The sequence below is a fragment of the Schistocerca gregaria genome, chromosome 6 (genome assembly GCF_023897955.1).
Source record: "Schistocerca gregaria isolate iqSchGreg1 chromosome 6, iqSchGreg1.2, whole genome shotgun sequence".
Classification (NCBI taxonomy): domain Eukaryota; kingdom Metazoa; phylum Arthropoda; class Insecta; order Orthoptera; family Acrididae; genus Schistocerca; species Schistocerca gregaria.
The window spans coordinates 232161780-232175108 of record NC_064925.1 but is presented as its reverse complement, the minus strand read 5'-3'; the positions used below and the strand labels follow the sequence as shown (position 1 = coordinate 232175108).

Genomic DNA, 13329 nt, shown 5'->3' with positions numbered 1-13329 from the left:
GGAATGGATAATGTCTTGAAAGGAGGATATAAAATGAACATCAACAAAAGCAAAACGAGGATAATGGAATGTAGTCGAATTAAGTCGGGTGATGTTGAGGGTATTAGATTAGGAAATGAGACACTTAAAGTAGTAAAGGAGTTTTGCTATTTAGGGAGCAAAATAACTGATGATGGTCGAAGTAGAGAGGATATAAAATGTAGACTGGCAATGGCAAGGAAAGCGTTTCTGAAAAAGAGAAATTTGTTAACATCGAGCATAGATTTAAGTGTCAGGAAGTCGTTTCTGAAAGTATTGGTATGGAGTGTAGCCATGTATGGAAGTGAAACATGGACGATAAATAGTTTGGACAAGAAGAGAGTAGAAGCTTTCGAAACGTGGTGCTACAGAAGAATGCTGAAGATTAGATGGGTAGATCACATAACTAATGAGGAAGTATTGAATAGGATTGGGTAGAATAGAAGTTTGTGGCACAACTTGACCAGAAGGAGGGATCGGTTGGTAGGACATGTTCTGAGGCATCAAGGGATCACCAATTTAGTATTGGAGGGCAGTGTGGAGGGTAAAAATCGTAGAGGGAGACCGAGAGATGAATACAGTAAGCAGATTCAGAAGGACGTAGGTTGCAGTAGGTACTGGGAGATGAAGAAGCTTGCACAGGATAGAGTAGCATGGAGAGCTGCATCAAACCAGTCTCAGGACTGAAAACCACAACAACAACAGTTTTTCTTGTACAAAGAAATCTGGAACTTCTCAGAATCGTAATGGTTCAATGGGTGGCTGACCGTTTAGTCATGAACATCCAATGTGTCTTTGTGCATATGTATGTGTGTAGTATGACCGTCGATCGCGCCACGTCGCTATTTTCGATTTTGAGTGCACAGTGAGCACATAAAGATGCCTAGAAAATACGCCTGATTTCATGCAGCCCACATAACATTACTGTCATACAAGTCTCGGGCGCACCGTGTGAGGACAATGAAGATGTTCTTGCAGATTTTCCGATGGGGAGTGTACGGACAACGAGCTGCAGACCAGCGATGGTATTGGAAAGTTGGTACAAGGCTATGGCAAATGTCTAAGCCGGAGTGGCGATTATGTACAGAAGTAGCCGGAAAGTTTAGCTAGCTGTTGCAAATAAAATTTTTTGATTTTGACTGTGTTTTCCATTTTGCGACCATTCGTATCTTAATAAAAGAATAGCCCTCATACTACATGATAAAAGTTGGTACATTTTAGAGTGGCGAAATCACTAACTCACTTCGCCGCAAAAACTCATCAAGGTTCAAGGGCTCTAAGCACTATGGGACTTAACATCTGAGGTCATCAGTCCCCTAGAACTACTTAAACCTAACTAACTTAAGGACAGCATACACATCCATGCCCGGGGCAGGCTTCAAACCTGCGACCGTAGCAGCAGCGCGGTTCCAGACTGAAGCGCTTAGAACCGCTCGGCCACAGCGGCCGGCAGGAAAAATCTCATCAGTGACTATAAAAAATATCTTTGCCGCAGTCGACATAGTGATGTTGTCGATAGTTGTTTACTCTCGTTTTTTGTTTTGTCCTTAAATAAAAGTTACTGGTGAAATAACTGGGCAATTATTTTATGTAATTTTTATGTAATTTTTATGAAACATACAAAATATCAGTTTCCGTAGCGGTGACACCGAAAGAGGAAAGGAAGAAATAACATCTTGAACGTATGCTCGGGAATAATGGATTAGTTGATGGTAAGCTCCAGGAAATGGACTGGAGCCGCAACAAAACTTACCGCTCGAACCATGATATCATCGACAAGTATTAATTCGACGCAAAACGGAACAACGAAAGATGGAGGTATATACGCGCGACATCTAAATGTTAAACTTCCCGCGTACAGGCTGACGCGACCTCGAATCTGGTTCACAAAAGCTGAATGCTTATTTTAAATGCATCGCGATTCGAATAACACTGACAGATTTAATATCGTGGTTGTACATCTTGATTTACAAGTGATAGACGAAATAGAAGAAACCTTGCCTCGGCAAAGTTACGTTGCACTAAAGGAAGCTCTCAGACAGCACTACATACTATCACCAGAGCGGCAATTACACACACAAAAAAAAAAAAAAAAAAATAAAAAAAAAATAAAAACACGCAGGAAATATGGGTGACAAGACTCCGTCTCAAGCGCTCAAAGCACTAACAGTAATATCACAAATAGAGTCGCCTCTAGGCAAAACACCTTGTTATTCGTTTATTTCTTTATTATCCCAAACTAGTTTCGGCGACAAATATCACCATCATCAGTGGGGTCTTTTAATCTAAAACATGCAGAAAATGGTATGGTTGTACAAACACAGCAAAACATTATTACATTTTTATAAATCGACTTTTGAAATATAGTTTTATATTGATACTTTCATACTACCTCATTTATTGTATGCTACAGCATGTTTTAAGCAATTATTGGATCTGTTTGTGACATATTTTCTGTGCTCTTTTTTCTTTTGCCGTCTTTTTACTTAGCGAACATCGTGTCATCTGCAGGCATGTGCGCGGCTGTTAGTAAACAAATACTCAAAGGTTCAAATGGTTCAAATGGCTCTGAGCACTATGGGACTTAACATCTGTGGTCATCAGTCCCCTAGAACTTAGAACTACTTAAACCTAACTAACCTAAGGACATCACACACATCCATGCCCGAGGCAGGATTCGAACCTGCGAGCGTAGCAGTCGCGCGGTTCCGGACTGAGCGCTTTAACCGCGAGACCACCGCGGCCGGCTACTCAAAGGCGAACTTTGTATGTCATCAGTATATACTTGGGGTTGTGGTAGTGTTGTGGAAACCAGTTATTTTGGTGTTTATTTAGCTGTTGCTTAACTATTCGTGTACTCACGTTCGTTGAATGGTGTGTGGCTGCTTTTTACACAGAAAAACAAAACTTTTGCTCTTTGTTTCTGATCCAGAATATTACACCATCGAAAGATTGTGTTCGTGGGTGTCGCGAGAGGGGTATAGCAAGTGGCGAGAAAGGCTATGAAAAACTGTAGCGCGAATTACGACGACTTCTGTACCTTATTTATGTGTCTGTGTGTGATGGGTAAGTGGTTCTTTAGCGCGTGTATGCTTTCTGTTCTGTGTCCTTGGTCAGTTCTCTCAGAGCGGTAAAGAGTGTGTTGTTGTAGAGAGTTGTATTTTCATTTAATACATTTTCCCCATTTTTATGTGGTAATTTTCTTCTATTGTTAGTTGTCGGTATAGACTGTTGCTGTTTCTCAGAATGCGTAGATAGTTTTCGATATTAGTGGGGTTGTGGTTTTCGTTCATTAGATGTTCTGCAAAAGTTGAATGTGTGCTGTCACTTCTTAGAGCTCTCATGTGCTCTGTGTACCTCGTTCAGAAATTTCTGATTGTTTGTCCTATGTAATGGGCCTGACAAGAGTTACAAGTGAGTTGATATATTCCAGCGTTGCTGAATTTGCCTGAGGTTTTTCTGACTAGTCTTAGTCTTTTCTGAACTGTGCTGTTTGTTCTCAATGTTACTGGAATCCCTTGCTTTTTTAAGGTGTTTCCTATTCTACGTGATATTTTGTTATTGTATGTTAGTGTGTACCATCTCTCTCTTTTCTCTGAAGTGCTGTGGTCTGCTGTGTTGTCTGTGTGTGCTGCATGTTTCCATTTTACCTTGTTGTTGAGTTTGTTTATGATGTCTGTTTGGTAGTCGTTTTCAACAGCAATTTGTTTGATTATGTTTAATTCCTTTGTATATTTCCTGGTACAAGAGGTGTTCTGTTTATCCTGAGAGCATATGTGTGAAACTGGCATATTTATGCACTGTCAGGTGGTTGGATGAGCTGTGGATAATAGTGCTTGTGGATGTGGTTTTTCTGTAGATGGAGAATTCATGTTGGTGGTTGTTTCTTGTACGATCCAAGAAATTTGTTTCTTGTTGTTTTCCATTTCCATTGTGAAGTGTATTTGTGGGTGTACTGTGTTGACGTTACTGTGGAGCTCTTCTAATTTGGAATAATAAAGAAATAAACGAATAACAAGGTGTTTTGCATAAGGGCGGACTCAATTTGTGATATTACTGTTTTTCTACTGTAAGTAGGCTATTTAGGTTTTCTTATTGGTAACGCCATATAGCGCTCTGTATCAAAAATCACTGGCTGTGCTGTGCGCAGTCTGTGGATAGTTTGCATTGTTGTCTGCCATTGTAGTGTCGGGCAGCGGCAGCTGGATGCTAACAGCGCGTAGCGTTGTGCAGTTGCAGGTGAGCCGCCAGCAGTGGTGGACGTGGGGAGAGAGATGGCGGAGTTTTGAGATTTGTAAGAATTGGTGTCATGAAATGCTATATATATTATGACTAGTGAGGTAAATACATTGTTTGTTCTCTATTAAAATCTTTCATTTGCCAACTATGCCTATCAGTAGTTAGTGCCTTCAGTAGTTTGAATCTTTTATTTAGCTGGCAGTAGTGGCGCTCGATGTATTGCAGTAGCTTGAGTAACGAAGATTTTTGTGAGGTAAGTGATTTGTGAAACGTATAGGTTAATGTTAGTCAGGGCCATTCTTTCGTAGGGATTTTTGGAAGTCAGATTGCGTTGCGCTAAAAACTATTGTGTGTCAGTTTAAGCACATTCGTGCATAATTGTTCAAAGAGGACGTTTCACATAGACCAGTCTTGTATAAATTGTTCTAAGGGGACGTTTCACTACGCAAACACGGACCAAATGGAAGAGTTCCAGGATAATATTATTGTTGCTCAAAGCACTTCATACATTAGCTGCCTTGAACTTCCATCTGAAAAATCTTTCTGTGAATTTCTAGCCACCATCCGCGCCTTAATTGCGGCCCAGACAGAAAAGAAGTATATCCCACCTGTGGCTCAGGGATGATACGGTACGTCAGACCCTCGTTTCGCCGGACTCTGTACCCTGCAGGGGAATCGTAAGATGGAGTCACAATTTCAAGACTGAAAAGGATGGAAAACAAGAGACGGTCTCAATAGAGCGGCTCAAACTCGCGTACACCGAAGAGGGTGCACGCCCTTCTCAACCCACAACTACGCACTCCAACGTGGAGGCCGACGCTTGCGTAGATACTGCCGCTGAATCCTCGGCACCACAAGAGGACACCAAAGCGACAGCCGCACAACAGCCTTTGGCTGCACCAGCCGTTTTCATGAGAACCGACAGGCAAATCAAGTGCAAATTCCCCCACATACCGGCGGCTCCCGGTTTCAAAACAAAGGGGAGGCTGATGCGACGACATTACTAATTCACTTTGCTGCCGTAAGTGAGCGAACACAGCGAACCAATCGATGACTATAAAAAATATTTTTTCCACAGTCGGCGTAGCGACAGTTGTTTACTCTCATTTTTTGTTTTATCCTATGCGAGTAGAACAATAGTTATTAGTGAAATAACTGAGCAATTATTTTATGTGACGAGATGTAAAGGATCAGTTCCTAATTAGCTTCTTTATTTCTGAACACCCAAACAACTGGTCACACAACAACGATTAAGCTTCCACAATAACGTAATCTGCTCACCCGAGCTACAAAATTCAAATAGGCACTACAGCTACTCGAACAGACGTGTCTTAGCATCGTCTCTTCTCACCAAGCGATAGAGATTAGAGTGATTTCAACTGTAGGCAAACAGTCTAAATACTTACATTGAGAACAACATGAGAATTTATTTTGAGTAACATATTTGTTTTATGTAAATATAACAAAATTCAGTGAAAATATTGTTGTAAGTAAGTTTATAAAATTTACATAGTTCCGATCTTGTTAATCAGTTTCGAAAATTGTTCTACTCTCATCGAAGATAAGCGAAAGTACACAAAATATAAAGTGTTTTTTTTTTTTTCAAATGAACTGATAGATACCTACACCTATCGAACAGTTTCTACCATGCATTAGCCTTGATTACATTACCACATATATAGACGTGTGGATCCGCATTTAGTAATGGTACCCAGCTTGGAGTATATATCAGCTGAGGGGAGAACAAAAAGTGTTCGACTATGAGTTCAGATGGCCATAAATATTCGACAAGATAAAATGGTGCAAGATACTCGAAATTCTCAAGAAGATAGATGTAATCTATAGGGAAAGAACGGAAGAAGCAGCTCGAAGCGCTCGGATTAAAAAGCGAGCAATACAGAGAGAATCTTCCTCCTCTACTGTTCAAACCATAGATGAAAGAAGCAATGGCGGAGATAAAAGAATGGTTTCTGAATGGGATTAAAATTTTAGGTGAAAGGATATCTATGGTAAGATGCTATGCTCCGTGAAAGTAACGAAGAATTACAAGATCTGTTGAATAGAATGAACAGCCTAATGAGCACAAAATTTGGATTGGAAATAATCACATGAAGACGAAAGTAATGAAGACCAGCAAAAACGACTTTAGCGACAAACTTAAGATCGAACCTGGAGACCATATAGAAGACGAAGAGAAAGAATTACGCTACTTTTAAAGCAAAACTACGCACGATAGCGAAAAGAAAAGTAAGTGGGGGACAATTCGATTGTAAAAGCTATTTTATCTGCACAATTGCAATTTCGCCTCAAAGCCAGTGTCAAGTGGTATACTGCAAAAACTAAGAAATAATGAACAGAGTGAATAAATAAAATGGCATTAACGTAATGTCTAGTGCTATGCAAACGATATTCGTGTTTGAACAGGCTCCACATTTCCCGGTAAGTCGCAGAGGTCGATACAGTATCGGGCTTCTTCGAAGAATCACGTGACACTTAACCGCCGTGGCGCGAACGCAACAAATACGCAAGAAACCACGAACTAGCCATAAAAACAAGGTGCGGATCTGCTATTTCGGGAAACATTGGAGGAAAAAAGCCATAAATCCTACCACTGCACTTACTCCTGTTGTGTTTGAACCAATTTACAAATCTCATATCAATTACGCTGATACAGGCAGGACGAAAATAGACTATTTCTTGACCGAGTCCAGTATAATATTTTATTTCTTTGTGAGAGGCGTTTGTGATTTACTAAGTAGGTTCCAATCGAGCAGTTTAATCCTTGTCTACATAGTTTAATCCTTGTCTACATATTAGAATAGCAGATAAAAACGTTACCAGATTTTCAATTTGAAAATAAGACATCAAAATTCAGATGAAACAATCAAGACAATTACTCAAAAATTAAATAACGAACAAGCGAAATATATTATATTAAAGTCACTGTAATTTTATCGAGAGAATGAATTACAACACCAAGACCCCTCTTGGACACCGTACCATCAGACGTCACATGATGACAGGATCAGCGAAAGCGCCAGAATTTGTCAGAATCATGATTGCAATCTTTCATTTATTTGTTAGTTATGAATGTTATGAATGACCTGCATCCTAGAAGATCTTTCAGTCGGTATTTCACAATTAGTTTTATTATTAAAATCTATACATCATTAAAAACGTTAAGAAAGGTCGTCGCAATAGTACCAACAAAAGGCACTAGATCGCAGGTCGATCAGAAGATCGAACAGAACCCCAGATTTCCCAAACTGTGGCGTAAACTGTTCGAATAGTTCGAATCGTGCTCGAACACAGCTCTGTTAATGCCATGCATATGGCAGATATGTTATAAAAATGTCATAAGTAACACATTACTTACAATGTGCTTCACCGCATGTGAAATCTAAAATTCATCTGACATACATACATGCCATCGTCCTATTTCCATGTTGAGCCTTTTAAAAGCAAGAATACTTCCACATTACACGAGCAGGGCGCTACACACATCGAGAAAACGGCGTATGTTGCATATTATGTTACCGATGTTAACACCTTTAACATAAATCCTGGAAAATCACTATTTTGTGCAATACTTACATGGCAACTGCTGCAGTTCGCGGGGGAGAACGTATTCACAGGTGGTATTTTTTGCTGTAGTCAGAGATCATACATACCAGGGTAAATCACTGATATTAGAGTGTCTCGATATAACTTTTAGATTTGTTGACAGAATGCAGCATTCTGTATTGTGATACAGTCATATGGCTTAAGGGGTAGGATAAGTTATTTAGTTTTATGGTGTGGCGTTACGGTACGTGCGTTACCCATCGTAAAAGACATTTAGTAGCTTGAATAGTCAGAAAAACATAACAGTAGTAATCATACACACTGTAGGGAAGCAGCCTACTCACGCCGTATAAAATTCACAGCAGTCTTTCCATTGTGTGCCACCAGTCCGCTGTCACTAGCTCCGACGTCATAAATGTTGCGCAATAAGTAAATAACCTGAAACGTTGCTAGCATGTCAGGAGTAATACTAAATCAGTACGTATTGAATATCAGTGCAATAACTTTAACCATTTTCGAAATTTGGACATTTTTCTGTAAAAATCATTGGCGCAACAGAAAAGAGCTAGAAACTTAAAAATTTATATTTAGATTCTTTTTGCATAATAGTTTAGTAGAAACAGTATTCTGGATCTCATAAATTAAAATTTTAGTTGAAATTCATGATTTTCTGGTTTTTGTCTTAAAAATTAAGGAAGCAAGATAGATCAAGTAGGTGAATAAATAAATCTAGGATGTTTAAATTTAAGTAGAAGGGAGATCCGCTATAATCATAAAGATATGAGAAGTTTCAACTGAACAAGTATAAAACTATAGCGATAGCGTATCTCCAAAGGGCAAGTTCAGAGCTCGTCTACTGCGTGTAGTGTAATTAAATTAATTCTCTCGCCCAAAATATTGGACTTAGCCACGTCAGACTTCTATTATGATTACTTTCCTGTGTGCTGATTGTACATTTAAATTGAGAGCTTCATTGTCCATCAGCAAAGGAAGCAATGATTTATTTAATTACTTAAAGTGGTGCATTACTAGCCCAGCGGCTAGTCGGGACAGCGAATTTAATCAGGCGTTCCCTTAGCCGTTCGCACCGCGGCTTTATATATAAGAATGCTGCTCGAGGAAAATAGGGCCCCAGTTCGCTCCAGACGTTGATCAGCGCACCATCTGTGCCGGGAGTCGCGTCGCGTCGGTATCATTGCTATAAACAGCCTCGGATGCCGTAATAAGTTACTCGGGATACGCGTAACCATGAAGTCGTTTTGGAGTGAAGTGTTAATTCTGGGATGGCTTTAATGATGTATCTTCAGTTTGCGTATGTCGTATTTTCACGTGCCACCGCGGGACAGACATTCTACCATTATTTAGCGTGGCGTTTGATGAACATTATCATTAAATTATGGCGAGCATTCACTTAAGCATTTAATTTGAACAGTTATAGTTGCTTCAGCGCATTAGACTCTGAACTGCTCTGGTAGTTGGATTGTGTGGATTCTTTTTGGTCTGTGACTTTCAGAATATAGTGAACATTTTTGAAAGAATCGTTTTTTGATTAATAATCCCAGGCAATCTCCTAATTCCTCAGAGCTATAAGCTGTGGCTATAAGTGTATTTCTCAGTTGAAGTGGGCACTAGGAATTCTAATTACAGGCTTCACGTTTTGTTAATCGCTTTCAGGGTGCCAATATTGTAGTTAGAGAGCCAATGTTGAGAACGGCAAATAACAGCATTAAATATATCACAGGAACATTTTAATAACAACAAAATTCCACCCGCCGCCCCACATATGGTGCATCGTTGGGAAAGACATATATCATCATTTATTTCTAATATACAAAATTTCCACCTGCCGCCCCACAACACCACTTTACACATTTATACGTTTTAGCATATTAACAACACAAACACTCAAATCACAATCACAACTCAACTCGTAGATGGACTGAACCGAAAACAACTTAATAAACGAAGTATACTGAACTGAGAAAAAACAATTACAGAGCATTATCTGTACCATAATCTAATATGTAAAACACATTGTAAAAATTTTGTCTGAAATTCCATATCACTTTCAATGTTTATCAATAACACCGCACCATAATAAATAAATAAATTTTCTATCTCATCCCTCACTCCATGTGACTATATTATATTACAAATTTTGTCAAGGAATGAAAATTGATATTAACATACTCTAATAACAAATATTTACTCTGGATTGTATGACCTCTAACGAGAGCAAAAAATACTATCTGTGAACGTGGTTTTCCCCACTAACTGTCTCAGTGGCAAAACCGCAATGTAAAAAGTTTACAAGGACAATGTCTTGGTGCGATTTGTATTAAAGGTGTTAACATCGGTAACATAATATTTAATATATGCCAGCTTCTCGACGTACGTAGCATCGGGCTTGTTTAATGCTGTATTCTTGCAGTTTGAAGGCTCATGTGTACATATCGGACGAGTTTCAGATTTCACATGTGCTAAAGCATATTATAAGTAATATGGTATTTTTGGCGTTTTTGTAATAGAACTGCCGCATACATGACAAGATGTAAGTGCAATTTCATACAGCATGGTCAGAAACAGTCTGTAAAGAGTGTAAAGATGTTGCAGGGTAGGCTGTGATAAGAAATAATTGTAAGAAAAAATTCGATACGTTGCTCCATTTTCGAATTAATTAGCATTGAAGTTAACCAATCAGATCGCTGCACTCGCAAATTCAAGCGCCCCACCAGATAAAGTTAGTCTCAGTTGTTCTCCTAGCGTAGATCATAGCTTACGGGACTGCACAGCCTTTGGCTGAGTTTCGATCTTTACTACCGCCCTATGTGCAATTACTGCATCGCCCTCTTGTTCAGTTTTAGGAAACCAAATGAAGAAAATGTTTGCAGACAATATCTCCGGTACGCCGCTCGAATCTGCGTGTGCAACGGTGTGATTGGCTACGTTCAATGCTAATTAATTCGGAAACGTCACAACGTATCGAATTTTTCTTAACAATTATATCTCAGCACATACTATCCTGCTAACACAATTACAAGATATTCAGACTTTTTCTGACCACCCTGAATGTAACCTCTGCTCGTTATTTCTTAGGTTCTGCAATGTAGTACTCGATAACGGCCGTAAGATCAGAAATGCAACGGTGCAAATAAATCAGATTTACAGTCAATGATGGCTATCTTTTTAACAATTTACAACAACGGGAAGTTAATCACGTGGAGAATACTCGGAAGAAGAAGGGGCAGAATGATGGGGCAAGTGTTAAGTCATGAGGGATTAACCTCCATAGTACTAGTGGGAGCTGCAGAGAGTTAAAATTGTGGAGGAAAGCAGAGACTGGAATGCATCCAGCGAGTAACTGAAGACGTATGGTGTACGAGCTACTTTGACATGAAGAAATCTGCACAGGAGATGAAGTCACGGCAGATCCCATCCAGCATCCAGCCTGTCGGAAGATCTAATAATAATAATAATAATAATAATAATAATAATAATAATAATCAAAATCACCGGCAATATCGTGTAATCTAGTTGACAGAGAGCCCCTCTAGTCTTCCCCACGCACTGCGAAGCTGACCTATCTACATATTCTTGGCGCTACTACAGACTTTCTGAAATGATTTACCTTTCTTCCATTACCTCGCCGTGTCTTTTGGAATCCAATTATGAATTTCTTTCAGTCATTTGCCATCCACCCTCCTGGTTATATTTCTAGCACACTTCCCCTTCATTTTCATTGGAGTCGGAAATACGTCTTGTAAGTAGGCTGTTTAGGTTTTTTTAACGGTAACACCACGTAGCGCTCTGTATGAAGATCACTGGCTGTGCTGTGTGCAGTCTGTGGCTGGTTGGCATTGTTGTAATACTCGCCATTGTGGTGTTGGGCAGCTGGATAAGCGCGGAGCGTTGGGCAGTTGGAGGTGAGCCGCCAGCAGTGGTGGATGTAGGGAGAGATGGCGGAGATTTGAATTTTTTAAGACTGGATGTCATGAACTGCTATATACATTATGACTTTTGAGCATTATTGAGGTAAATACATTGCTTGTTCTCTATCAAAATCTTTCATTTGCTAACTATGTCTATCAGTAGTTAGTGCCTTCAATAGTTAAAATCTTTTATTTATCTGGCAGTAGTGGCGCTCGCTGTATTGCAGTAGTTCGAGTAACGCTGATTTTTGTGAGGTAAGTGATTTGTGAAACGTATAGGTTAATGTTAGTCAGGGCCATTCTTTTATAGGGATTTTTGAAAGTCAGATTGCGTTGCGCTAAAATTATTGTGTGTCAGTTTAAGCACAATCATGTATAATTTTTCTAAGGCGACGTTTCAGCCTTACACCTTGATCTGTTCCCTCATCCATTTGTTTGTTTTCCTGTCTCTCTTACTAATCGGCAACTTGACTTTTTGGATTAGTCGCTGAGCAGTGCTCAAGTTCAGAATGCTTCTCGCCTTAGAAGTTTATGTATTACTGTCCCAAGCCGAAACAAGTAATATACATTGATTGTAAACTTTCAGTCTCAGACAAACTTCAAGCTCCGTTTCGAAATCTTCTTATTTACAGTACGTACAAAATAGAAACGTGTTTCAAAGTTTTACTGTCCTTCAAAGCAGTCACCAGCATTGTGTATAACTCGTTGTCAGCAATGTGGAAGTCGTAGAATACTCTCAGCAGTGCCAGTTGTGTTGACAGTTCGTGCGGCGCGTTGTATTGCCCGACTAATTTGTATCAGTTTTGAAGCGAATGTCGTGAAGTGTTTCCTTCAGTTTAGAAATCGAGTTGAACTTACGAGGGCTGAAGTCCGAGGAGTGCAGTAGGTGGTGTACCACTTAGCAACCCCACCAGTCAAACAGATCAGTAACAGCTTACACAGCACGTGCTTGAGTATTGTCCAGCAAAATGATGGTCAGGTCCTGCAGAAAGTGTCATCACCTCTGTCTCTAAGTGGGTCATAGGTTATGTTCCAAAAATGAACAGCATCGTAATTTGCTAACAGCATATGAGGTATACTATCCTGCTCAGAAAAAACAAAACACCTTGAACTTCTTGAAAAACTAGAGATAGGACGTTCATGTTCACAGGACATGTACATTAGTATGTTCTGCAGAAACGATGAGCATTTCAGTCACCTCGGTTCAGCATGTGCCCTGTTGCCTAGTAGGCACATGGTTCAGCATGGACCCTGATAACCTGTTCGATGCATTTTTGCATCGACGCTTATAAGGCACGAATGGCGTCCTTTTATATAGCTATCCATGCTGGATTCACCTGGTTCCAAAGTTAATCTGTGATGGTTGGAAATGCGTCACAGCTGTCGTTTCACCATATTCTACACATTTTCCATTGGTGACAAGTCTGGTGATCCAGCGGATCAGGGCAAAAGGCCGACATCCGGCGACACCAGGAAGGCGCGTGTTCGTGCAGCAATATGTGGTAGTGCACAATCTTGCTAAAAATTGGCGTCTGGAGTGTTGTGCAGAAAGGGGTGTTGCGCAGAAAGCGTATGCTTA

The 13329-nt window shown here is 39.9% G+C and overlaps 1 protein-coding gene across 4 annotated transcripts in view; it reads right to left on the bottom strand.

Moving 5' to 3' along the window:
• The window catches only part of LOC126278977 (ATP-binding cassette sub-family G member 1-like), a 773827-nt gene that overhangs the window by 543399 nt on the left and 217099 nt on the right, over positions 1-13329 (bottom strand). Inside the window, exon 1 of one of the 4 annotated variants that reach the window (XM_049979277.1) lies at positions 7852-7912. The exons of the other annotated variants lie outside the window; for them this stretch is intronic. The gene's annotated coding sequence lies outside the window, so the exon portion shown is untranslated. Of the gene's footprint in view, positions 1-7851; positions 7913-13329 lie in introns of those variants that run through there. 4 annotated transcript variants of the gene reach the window in all.